The 10,848-nt window shown below is 33.5% G+C and overlaps 1 pseudogene; it reads left to right on the top strand.

Moving 5' to 3' along the window:
* The first annotated feature begins 1,955 nt into the window (after positions 1–1,955).
* Positions 1,956–2,324, top strand: LOC102990678 (39S ribosomal protein L52, mitochondrial-like; annotated as a pseudogene).
* Positions 2,325–10,848: the final 8,524 nt, after the last annotated feature.

Here is a 10,848-nt window from a genome sequence, read left to right as displayed (position 1 = left end):
AATACTAGTAAAAAAGAAGAGAGCTTTCAATTTGTGTATCGTGCTGAGCTGAAATCTGTATTTAAATGCATCTGGGGCTCCCTTTGCTAGTTGGTTAGCAACTAATCATGATTACAGTGTTTCATTGCCTAACACCTACAGGCCATTCCCAAGAGACTGTTTCTAAGTACTACAGGACCCGCATTCCATTGCTGTATTATTTGAATCAAACTTTCCTCATAATGTAGACTACAACTGCAGAGCTAGGTAGATACATACATACTTGGATACATATAGATAGATACAGATTTATAGATGTATATTCTAGACATAAGGTAATTTCAGGAAAACACTAAGAATTTAATGGCATAAAATTTATAAAATTAAAGATACAACCAAGTAAGCAGTGTCATAAATCTTTTTCTTTTTTTTTAAGTTCCTTTACTACTGCCCCAAAACAGTTAGGGATCCTACTAAAGACTATTCAAAAGTGACTAAGAATGTTCAGATGAACCTTAGCCAAATACACAGCTGCATCATTGAATTTTACCCTAGACACACATAATGCACATCTGTTCTTCAGCCTCATTGAACAGCAGACTGCTCCAGGACATCAGATAACATTCATTAGTTCTTTGAAAGATGAAGTCACATGCTAAGGTCAGATAGCTATTGATTTTCACCACAGTTTCTGATCTGTATGAAACCTTTATTCTATTTCTAGCCTATTGCAAATAGAAAATTTTTAAAGGCATGGTCTATATCTAAATCAGCACATTGTGTTCACTGAGATAATTTTAATTCCACGGGGTATGCCAGAAGATATGCCAAGTGAAACGACAACAAAAAATAAGAATGAAAAAGAAAAGAGAGAAAGAAGGAAAGAAAGGAGAAAAAAGAAAAAGAGGAAGAAAGAAAAAAGAACAACAGTAATTCAGTGATAGTGTTAAGACAAGGAAAATAGCATATATATTTAGCAAGACTGGGGTAAAAAGCACTTCACTTATTATCAGGCCATTATGTGGAAAATATAATTTACTCAAAACCATTCGGAAACATTCATTCAGAGTTAATATTAAGCAAACCAAACATTCTGTCATTTAATTTTTGCATTTCCATCTGAAAATTTAGGCACATTGGAAATAAATCAAAGAAGCTTTTAAATCAAATAATTTTAAACTGTTTTTTATTCCCCTTGGCAAATGTGTTTGACTGTATAAAAGTCTGTATAAATTTGGGGAATGTTATTTTACATGATTTTTGTTAAGAAAAATGACAATTACTATGTATTTATTGGAAATTACAGTTCTTATCCTAATTTCACTAAAAACGTTCTAATAATTGTTGTCCCTGAAATTACAATACAGTTAATACTACCTAGTCAATTCCTTTAAAAAAGGGTATATAAGCCTCATGAAAATTAAAATTTAAAAGTGTGTAAAAGAATAATGTAAACAGTAAAGGGAACTCCCTGGTGGTCCAGTGGTTAGGACTCCGCACTTCCACTGCAGGGGGCCTGGGTTCCATCCTTGGTCAGGGAACTAACATTCCACAAGCCATGTGGCTAAAAAATATATATATTTGAAAAAGAAAAAGAATAATGTATAAAAAGAAGTATAGTTTATATCATTCAGGTGGCTATGTCCTCGATATTCCATTAATCCTGTGTGAATTGCTGTAAATTCCTGAATATGTTTTAATCCCAATCCTTAATCATGACACGTTCTCATGTTTAAAATTATGTATTGTTTATGGCAGGGTTATTCAAATGTATAAATAAATTGACAATTGTTAAGTGGGTTTCAATAAAATATCCAAGGAAGCAACAATTATAAAAATGAAAAAAAAATATTTACTGGTATATCACAAATGTTAAATGTAAGGTTAAGTCCTGTTTTTCCTTTGGAATCCTGTTGTATCAGTCTGGTAAAGCTTGATTTTGCTATAAAACCAAGCAACCCGTCCTGCGCCTCAGCATGGCTGCTTTGCGTTTACCACTCTCTAGTGTCCGGAGGCTGCACTGCGGCGTCGCGGGTCGGGTGGGCAGTCGGTGGTGAGTCCAGCAGGGCCTTGCTGCCAACCCCTCTGGCTACAGGCCCCTTGCGGAGCTCCCAGACTGGTCTTACAGGGATGGCCACCCTGCTCCTCCAATGAAAGGCCAGCTTCGAAGAAAAGGCCAAAGGTAAAAGTTTGCAAGACGAGTTGTGCTGCTGTCACAAGAAATGGATGCTGGATTACAGGCATGGCAGCTCAGGCAGCAGAAGTTGCAGGAAGAAGAAAGGAAGCAGCAGAATGCTCTTAAACCCAAAGAGGCCCTACTACAGAACCCACGACCAAGTCAATAAAAAGCAACTCCTGCCTCCCCCAGAAAAACAAACAAACAAACAAAACAAAAACCAGAAACCCTAAATTCTCACCAGCTTAAAACAATTTAAATTTATTTATTGCTCAGTTGACATGACATTATGAGTTGGCTGGGGGCTCCACTCCATACTGTGGTCTGGTAATTCATCAGAAATGAATAACTATATGAAAGTATTTCTTTTTTTTGTTATGATATAAAGTCATTTAATGGCACTTTGAATCTATTTATGGCAAATCTAAAATCTTAGACAGATGTTTGCTCAAGTTATACTGTATAAAATTAAAAATAATAATAACCTAATAATAGAACTACCATATGACCCAGCAATTCCACTCTTGAGTATATATCTGAAAAAAACAAAAACACAAATTTGGAAAGTTACATGTACCTCAGTGTTCAAAGCAGCATTATTTACAACTGCCAAGATATGGAATCAACCTAAGCATCCATCAGCAGATGAATGGATAAAGATATATTCCATACAATGGACTACTATTCAGCTATAAAAAACAATGAAATTTTGCCATTTGCAACAACTGGATGGACTTGGAGGGCATTATGCTAAGTATCAATAAAATAAGTCAGAGAAAGACAAATACTGTATGCCATTACTTATATGCTGAATCTACAAAATACAAAAAACTAGTTAATGTGACCAAAAAGAAGCAGACTCACAGATATAGAGAACAAACTTGTGTTACCAGTGGGAGGAGGGGCTAGATAGGGGTAATGGATTAAGAGGTGCAAACTATTATGTATAAAATAAGATACAAGGATATATTGTACAACACAGGGAATATAGCCAATACTTACAATAACTATAAATAAAGTATAAACTTAAACATTGTGACATCACTCTATTATACAACTGTAACTTATATAATTCTGTACATCAACTATATTTCAAAAAAAACAAAGGATTCATGGCAAAATATAGTAATAACCTATTTCTCTAACCTGGGTAAAATCAAAGTGAGAGCCAGGAAATAAATGTATTCTAAAAAAATTACTTATAGCAGATACTTATACTACATGTAGTAAATATTAAGATTAAGAATTTAAGAAGAGAGAAGTAATGAGATAATTATATTATCTTTGATGAGGGAAGGCCATTTTAAAAATAAGTGCTAGGTGCTGAGGCACCATAGTACATACAAGAGGCTTACAAAAAATATTTGAAAAACTTTGGTTTTCAGACAAAAATAAAGTTGATTATAAATAATTTCAAGTATTTCATCAATATTTCCTGAATATTTTCATGAAAATAGTCATGACTTCATTAAAAACCATCTAAAAGATATCTGAACACATAGGCTGGTCTTATATATTTTAATAAATAATGTGAATTATTTATTTTATGAAAACATACATTTGTGTAAATAAGACATTTATTTACTCATAAAATATTAAGTAACAAATTATACTAAATATTGAAAATACAAGGGTGAAGAAGATCTAGGCATAGTTCTTCCCCTCAACAATTTTTATTCTACAAGAGAATACAGAATTTTTAAAAAAGCATTCAAGCTTTCCACAAGTGCTGAAAGAATGTTGTAACAGATAAAGATGAGAGTTAAGGAGTTGTTTTAGATAGAATAACAAGAAGACCTGCATACTGTAGTGAGATTTAAAGTTGATACCTAAAAGATGAAAAGAATTCATTCATTTCAAGACACAATGGGAAAGAGTATTGAGGAAAAATCTCAGTTAGAAGGATTGATGTGTTCCACAAACTATCTTAAAGCCAGACTACTGATTTTAGATCTAACAGCTGAAGAGCTTAGAAGTTTTCACTTCCATCCTTACAAGAGGAAGCGGGACAAATTGAAAATTAATGACTTCTTGTTCTCATTTGAGAATGCAGGTTGTAATGTAAGTGACCACTCCAACATCTACAGAGAAAGGCACACCAGGAGAGATACAGCAATCAAAATGTACTAGCATGGAGCAGTAGGCAATGGAGCCATAAAATGATAGAGCACTTGAACGATAATTTTGATGAATTGCTGCAGGCTGAGTGTCCACTAATGTAAGACCGAGAAACTGCTGAGCCCCATCTCAAATCCCTTCATACTTTTACACCAGTGTTTTGGGTGAGGATTCCTAAGATCACTTCGTGGCTATGGCAGAGGGAAGGGAAGAGATCCTTGTGAAATACACCCAGAGTCCACTTCATTATTCCAGGGATAAATATTTCACTAGAGCACAATTCTGGAACCTAATTCCACCGGAGGAAAGGGAATTCCTCTCCACTCCAGCTACCTCCTACTTCCTGTCTCACCTTAGGTGAGACAGCAGGGGAGGGAGGAAAGCAATGTTTTACAGGGCTTAGCAATTCAAGAAAGTAGATTGGAAATGTTGTAGCCAGGAAATTGAATAGGGAGCAGAGTGAAGAAAAACTATACTACCATTAGAGAAGCACTTATCATGATCGTAATCCCGAGACACAAGCTCACTAAAAGGCTTAGATTTAATCAGAAGACTATAGAACACTTCTCTTGCCTCATACCTTAACCACCACATCAACAGGGCTCCAAGATAATAACCATGGATTACAGCTGAAAAAGTGTCTTCCTATCTGAGGAAGAGTATACAGGGAATCCAAAGTCCAGAAGAAAGAAAAATCCTTGGATACGGGTGAAATGAAAGATTCTGGTACCTAAAGGAGCGTTTACAGGCCTAGGTGCTGAGTACAGAGAGTGTTTCAATAAGCAGGAAGATGTGAACTGTTGCTAAATGTGCTGATAGTTTAGTGAGATGACCTGATATGTCCATTTAATGTGAAAAGTGGACATCACAGGTGACCTTGACCAAAGCACAGTAACTTCTGTGGTATAATGGAGATAGGAGACAAATTGATATATACTTGCTTACCCTATAATAAATACATGCTCTACCCCAAGAGATTCTGACATTTTATAAAGTGCTAAGTTCAGTCATGTATGTAGTGGAATGATATAAGGGAACAGAGAATGGCAAACAAAAATTGATATCAGTGTTAACTGGAAGTAGCTAGTCTTGATGACAAACGGCCTTTCTATTTATCATCTACATAATAAAGACATATCCTCATAGGGAAATATATTTATATTAATATATATATACACATTTATAAAATATGAAAAATGAAATGCTATAGGTTAGCAATCAAGATGAAACTTTAAGATGTAATATTGATAAAAGCATATGATCATAAGCAATTTGGGGCAAAACACTGAATTATGAAAATATAGCATTTTCATTTAAATATTTCCTAAAATATAATAAGGCATCATCACTATTTTTCCTTTAACCTTTTTTTTTCAAAATATTGACATGCATAAATAGAAAATTATATATGAAACTATAAAATCAAAGAAATTTTATTTAGTGGATCCTGAGCTGCTGTGTATTTTTCTGATTCTGCCAAGAGGAAGAATATCCTTTAGCTGAACAATAAACAACTAAAATTATAAGCTTATTCATTTTTATCTACACAATTTTCAATACATTTCCATTTTTAGGACCATACCATGTAGTTTTCAACACTTTATGTTATCAACATAACACTTGAAAAAAGAAAATGTAGATTTCAGATTGAATAATTCCACATTTATATTTAAAAGTTAAGTAGTATCTGCTATGACTTATAGATTAGATAGACACAAACCCAGAATTCATCTAATTGCTTGTCTACTGTCATAAAGACATGACTTAAGTTACTGATGATATCATTTTACATTTGGCTTAACAAATTATGGTAATGGATACAGACATACATTCAAAATAATGTGCATGTTTCCTTTTGTGTGTGTGTGTGTGTGTGTGTGTGTGTGTTTGTGTGTGTGTGGTCACACCTTTGTCTTTATATTATGCAATTTAGGTAACAAGGATATCACAAATAATTTGGATAATGCCAATATTATTTACTGGATGTATTTATTAAAATGATTGCTAGAGGGAAAATAATGTGTCCTTACAACGGTCATGTAACTGTTTCTTGCTGTTACTAGATATCACCCTTACATATGGAAATGTAGAAATCATAACCACTTATAAAAACGGATGTCCAATATATATTCATACATAGGTTGGATAGGTTTCTGAATATGCAGAAACGAGGAGATATGGTAAAACATGGATTTATCCCTCATTCAAAAAAGTTGTCTTTTATTTACTCATGTGTTTCAGCAGGTATAATAAAGAAAGATTTAATGATAGCAAGCTCAATTTCTATAACAAATACACCACAAAAAACTAGTGGCTCAAACACATAGAAGTTTATCTCACTCTGACAGTTCAAGAAGGGTATTTATGTTAGGGGGTGTCTCTCTTCCACATGTTGATGCAGAGACCCAGCTTCCTTCCATTTTTTATCATCACCAAACCTAGAGTCTCAGAAACCTCTTAAACCATAAAGTGAAATGGGAAATAAATTGAGGAAGAAGAAATTCTGTTTTTTATAGCCTTGTTCTGAAAGTAACACAAAATGTCTGCTTCCATTCTATTGGTAATAACAAGTAACATGACCATACTTATTGTAAGAAGATAGAGAGATTGGTGGTATGGGGCTGAGTTGAGGTGTGGGGGGTGCTTGAAATGTAGCTTTTTGAAAAAAGCTAAGCAATTACTTCCCAGAAACCTCCATACTAATAAGAAAGGGGAATGTATTTTGGCTAACACTTAGCGATCCTCGCCACAGTCCAACTTCTGGCCAGAAGAAATTTGTTTACATTCCTTTTTTTTTTTTTTCAAGGGATATGATACACTTAGCCCCTTCCCAAGAGAGAAGGCTTGAAGCTGCATCCCTTTTCTACCTGCAAGTTCAGGGTCTCTGTATGACAGTTTTCTCTATCAGGTACAGATCTGTTTCTTCATGTTTTCATAGTCCATAAACTACAAGTCAAGCAAATTACCCTACCTCTATCCAAACCATCATAGAGCAGAGACTGAAAAATCACAATTAACACTCAGACTAGATAAGAGAAGAAGGAAGACACAATAGTCACTCGTTGGTAGCAAAGATGTAATCCTACTGCACAGGAAAAGTGGAGACTCCAACCTGGCAGAGGAAAACGTTCTTCAATTAGATCCTGGATCTGTTTTCTGAGAGGAACTCTTCTATAAACATCTAAGGACAATATTCTTTTGGAGAGCTGCAAATTGTTCCCAGTTATTTCCTAAATGGGCCAATTACGAGGAGCCAAAGATGTTTGAGAATTCTGGAAGTCAAAATCTTCCTAATGACTAAATTCTGGAATGGAAGAATGAGGACCTTGTTAAACCCAATCTTTCTTACAATATATCATGTAAAAAGCCAACTTTTCAACAAAAAATTATGAGACATGAAAATAAATACGAAAGTATGCAAAAACTTGGGAAAAAATTAGCCAGAAAAATATATCCCTGAGCAGGAGCAGATATTAGACCTAATGAACAAAAATTTTAAATCAGCTGTATATGTATATTTAAAGAACTAAAAGAAACTGTGGTAAAATAAAGGACAAATGACAATTACGTCTCATCAAATATTTAACACCAACAAAGAGAAATAATGTAAAAGCACCAAATGGAAGTTCATTCTGAAAGTAAAAGGTAAAATACGTGAAATAACAATATTAGAAAAGCTCAACAATAAATTTGAGCTGGAAGAAGAATCAGTGTACTTAAAGAAATGTCACTATAGATTATCCATTCTCATGAACAGCAGGAAAATGAAAGGAGAAAAATAGAGCCTCATTGACTGTGGGACACTGGTGACCAAATCGGCATATGCACAAAGGAAGCCAGAGAATGAGAGAAGAAATTGAAAAAGGTAGAAAATCATTTGAAGTAAGAATGAAAGTTAATCTACACTTCCAAGAAGCTCAGCGACTCCAAGAAGAATAAACACAAAAAAAGATTCACACCTAGATACAACATAGCGAAGTTGACAGAAGTCAAAGAAAATCTTGAAAGCAGTGAAAGATAAATAATTTATCACATACAAGGGATCTTCAGTAAGATTAACATTTGACTGCTCTTCAGAAACCATGGAGGTCAGAAGACAAGAAAATGGGATCTTTGAAATGTGGTTAAGAAAAAGATTTTCAACAAGATATTGTATATCTAGCAAAACACTTTAAAAAATAATGGAGCTATTAAGACATTCCAAGATAAATAAAACTGATAACATTTGTTGCTAGCAGCTCTGTCCTACAAGAAATACTCAGGGAGTTCTTCAGGCTGAAATTAAAGGCTACTAAACAGTGATACAAATCTACATGAAGAAATAAAGATTGCTTAAATAACGGTAACTACATGGATAAATACAGACAATAGTATAAATGTATTCTGTAACACTTTTATTCTCTTATTTAAAAGAAAACTGGGTAAAACAATAATTATAAATCTATGTTGACTGTCTGACATAGTGTATAAAGACAAATATGTGGGTTTTTTCCTAGGAATTTAAGGAGTTCACTATTTGAAAATCAATCAATGTAATATACCATAAAGTAAAATGTATGATCACCTTAATAGATTAGAACAAAAGACTTGAAAAAGTCCAACACTTTTTCATGATTAAAAATAAAAATACAATATGAATTGAAGAGAATTTCCTCAATCTGATATAGATCATCTATAAAAAAACTCACAGCTAGCATCATAATTAATGAGGAAAAACTTATTGCTTTCCACCCTGAGATCAGGAACAAGACAAGGATTTCTGTTCTTGCCACTTCTACTGTATATTTTAGTGGCAATTCTAACCAGAAAAATCAGATTAGAAAGTGAAACAAAAGTCATACAGATTGTAAAGGAAAAAGTAAAACTATCTCTATTTGCAGTTGACATGCTCTTGTTCACAGAAAATCCCAGAGAATACAATGAAATACTACGAGAACCAAGATGTGAGTTGAGCAAATTTATAGAATACAAAGTCAGTGTATAGAACTCAAGTATATATCTATGCATAAGCAATAAATAATTAAAAATGAAATTAAGAAAAATTATTTGCAGCAGCATCTAAAAGAATAAAATACTTAGGAATGTAGTCTACAAAGGACATGCAAGATGCATATACTGTAAACTAAAAATTATCTTTGCCAGAAATTACAGACCGGAATAAATGGAAAGACATCCCATGTTCATGACTTGAAAGACTTAATATTGTTAAAATGTCAAGAATCCCCAAATATACTTACAGATTCTAGACAATCCTTAACAAAATCCCAGTTGCCTTAATCAGCAAGTTGATCCAAAATTATTTATGGATATTCAAGTTACCCAGAATAGTCAAAACAATCTTCAGAGAAAAGAAAATAAAAATGAATGACTCATTTTTAAAACTTACTACAAAGCTTCATTAAGTAAGATAGTGTGGTACTGGCACAACTATAGACATATAGATCATTGGAATAGAATTTACAGTCCAGAAATAAATTCTTACATTTATCTACGATAGATTCATTTTCAACAAGGATGTAAAAATAATCTAAAGGGGAAAGAGTGGCCCTTTCAACAAATTGTTTCTGGGTTAATTGGATATCCAAATGCAAAAGAATAAATTGAACTCCCTCACACCATGTAAAAAATAACTAAAACTGAAGTCAACACTAAAATATAACATCTAAAAGTACAAAAGTCTTAAAGAAAAACCTAAGAGTCCTTTTACACTACCCTATGTTAAGCAATCGTTTCTTAGATCTGAGGCCAGAAGTCCAAATGACAAATTAATTAAATAATTTGCTTCAAAATTAAAAGCTTTCATACTTCAAAGGACATCATTAAGGAAGTGGAAAGATAGCTCAAAGACAGGAGAAAATATTTGCAAACCATATATCTGACAAGACCTGTGAATCTAAAATATGTAAATACCTCTCACAGGTCAATAATCAAGACAAAGAGCCCAATTAAAACTAGACAAAGGATATAAACAGAAGTCCTCCAAAGAGGATATGCATTAAGGAGATGCAAATCAAAACCACAATGAGCTACTGCTTTACATCCACTAGAATGGCTACAAGCAAAAAGATAATAACAGATGGTGGTAAAAATGGAGAAATGGAGACTCTCATACATTGCTGAGGGAATGTAAAATGGTGCAGCTGCTTTATAAAACAGTTTGGCAGCTCTTCAAAAGGTAAAACATAAGGTATCATATGACTCAGCAATTTCACTCCTAGGTGTATGCCCAAGTGAAGTGAAAACATTTATCCTCACAAAAACATATGCAGGCATGTACTTAGCGGAATCATTGATAATAGGCAGTATAAGAAACTCAAATATTTATCATCTCATGAATAAATAAAATGTGATATACCCATACAATGTAATACTATTTAGCAATAATAATGAAGAACAGAGATTCTTTAAACATTTGAAAACATTATGATAAGTGAAAGAAGTCAGTTACAAAATACCCATACACTGCATGATTCACTTTATATTAAATTCCCAGAATAGGCAGATCTCTAGAGACAGAAAGAACTTCAGTGTTTTCCAAATTCTGAGGGAAGGGTAATAGGGAGTAACTGTTATTA

This window comes from Physeter macrocephalus, chromosome 4, assembly GCF_002837175.3.
Source record: "Physeter macrocephalus isolate SW-GA chromosome 4, ASM283717v5, whole genome shotgun sequence".
Taxonomy (NCBI): Eukaryota; Metazoa; Chordata; class Mammalia; order Artiodactyla; family Physeteridae; genus Physeter; species Physeter macrocephalus.
The sequence above is the reverse complement of the archived record's forward strand: the minus strand, read 5'-3'. Positions and strand labels throughout refer to the sequence as shown.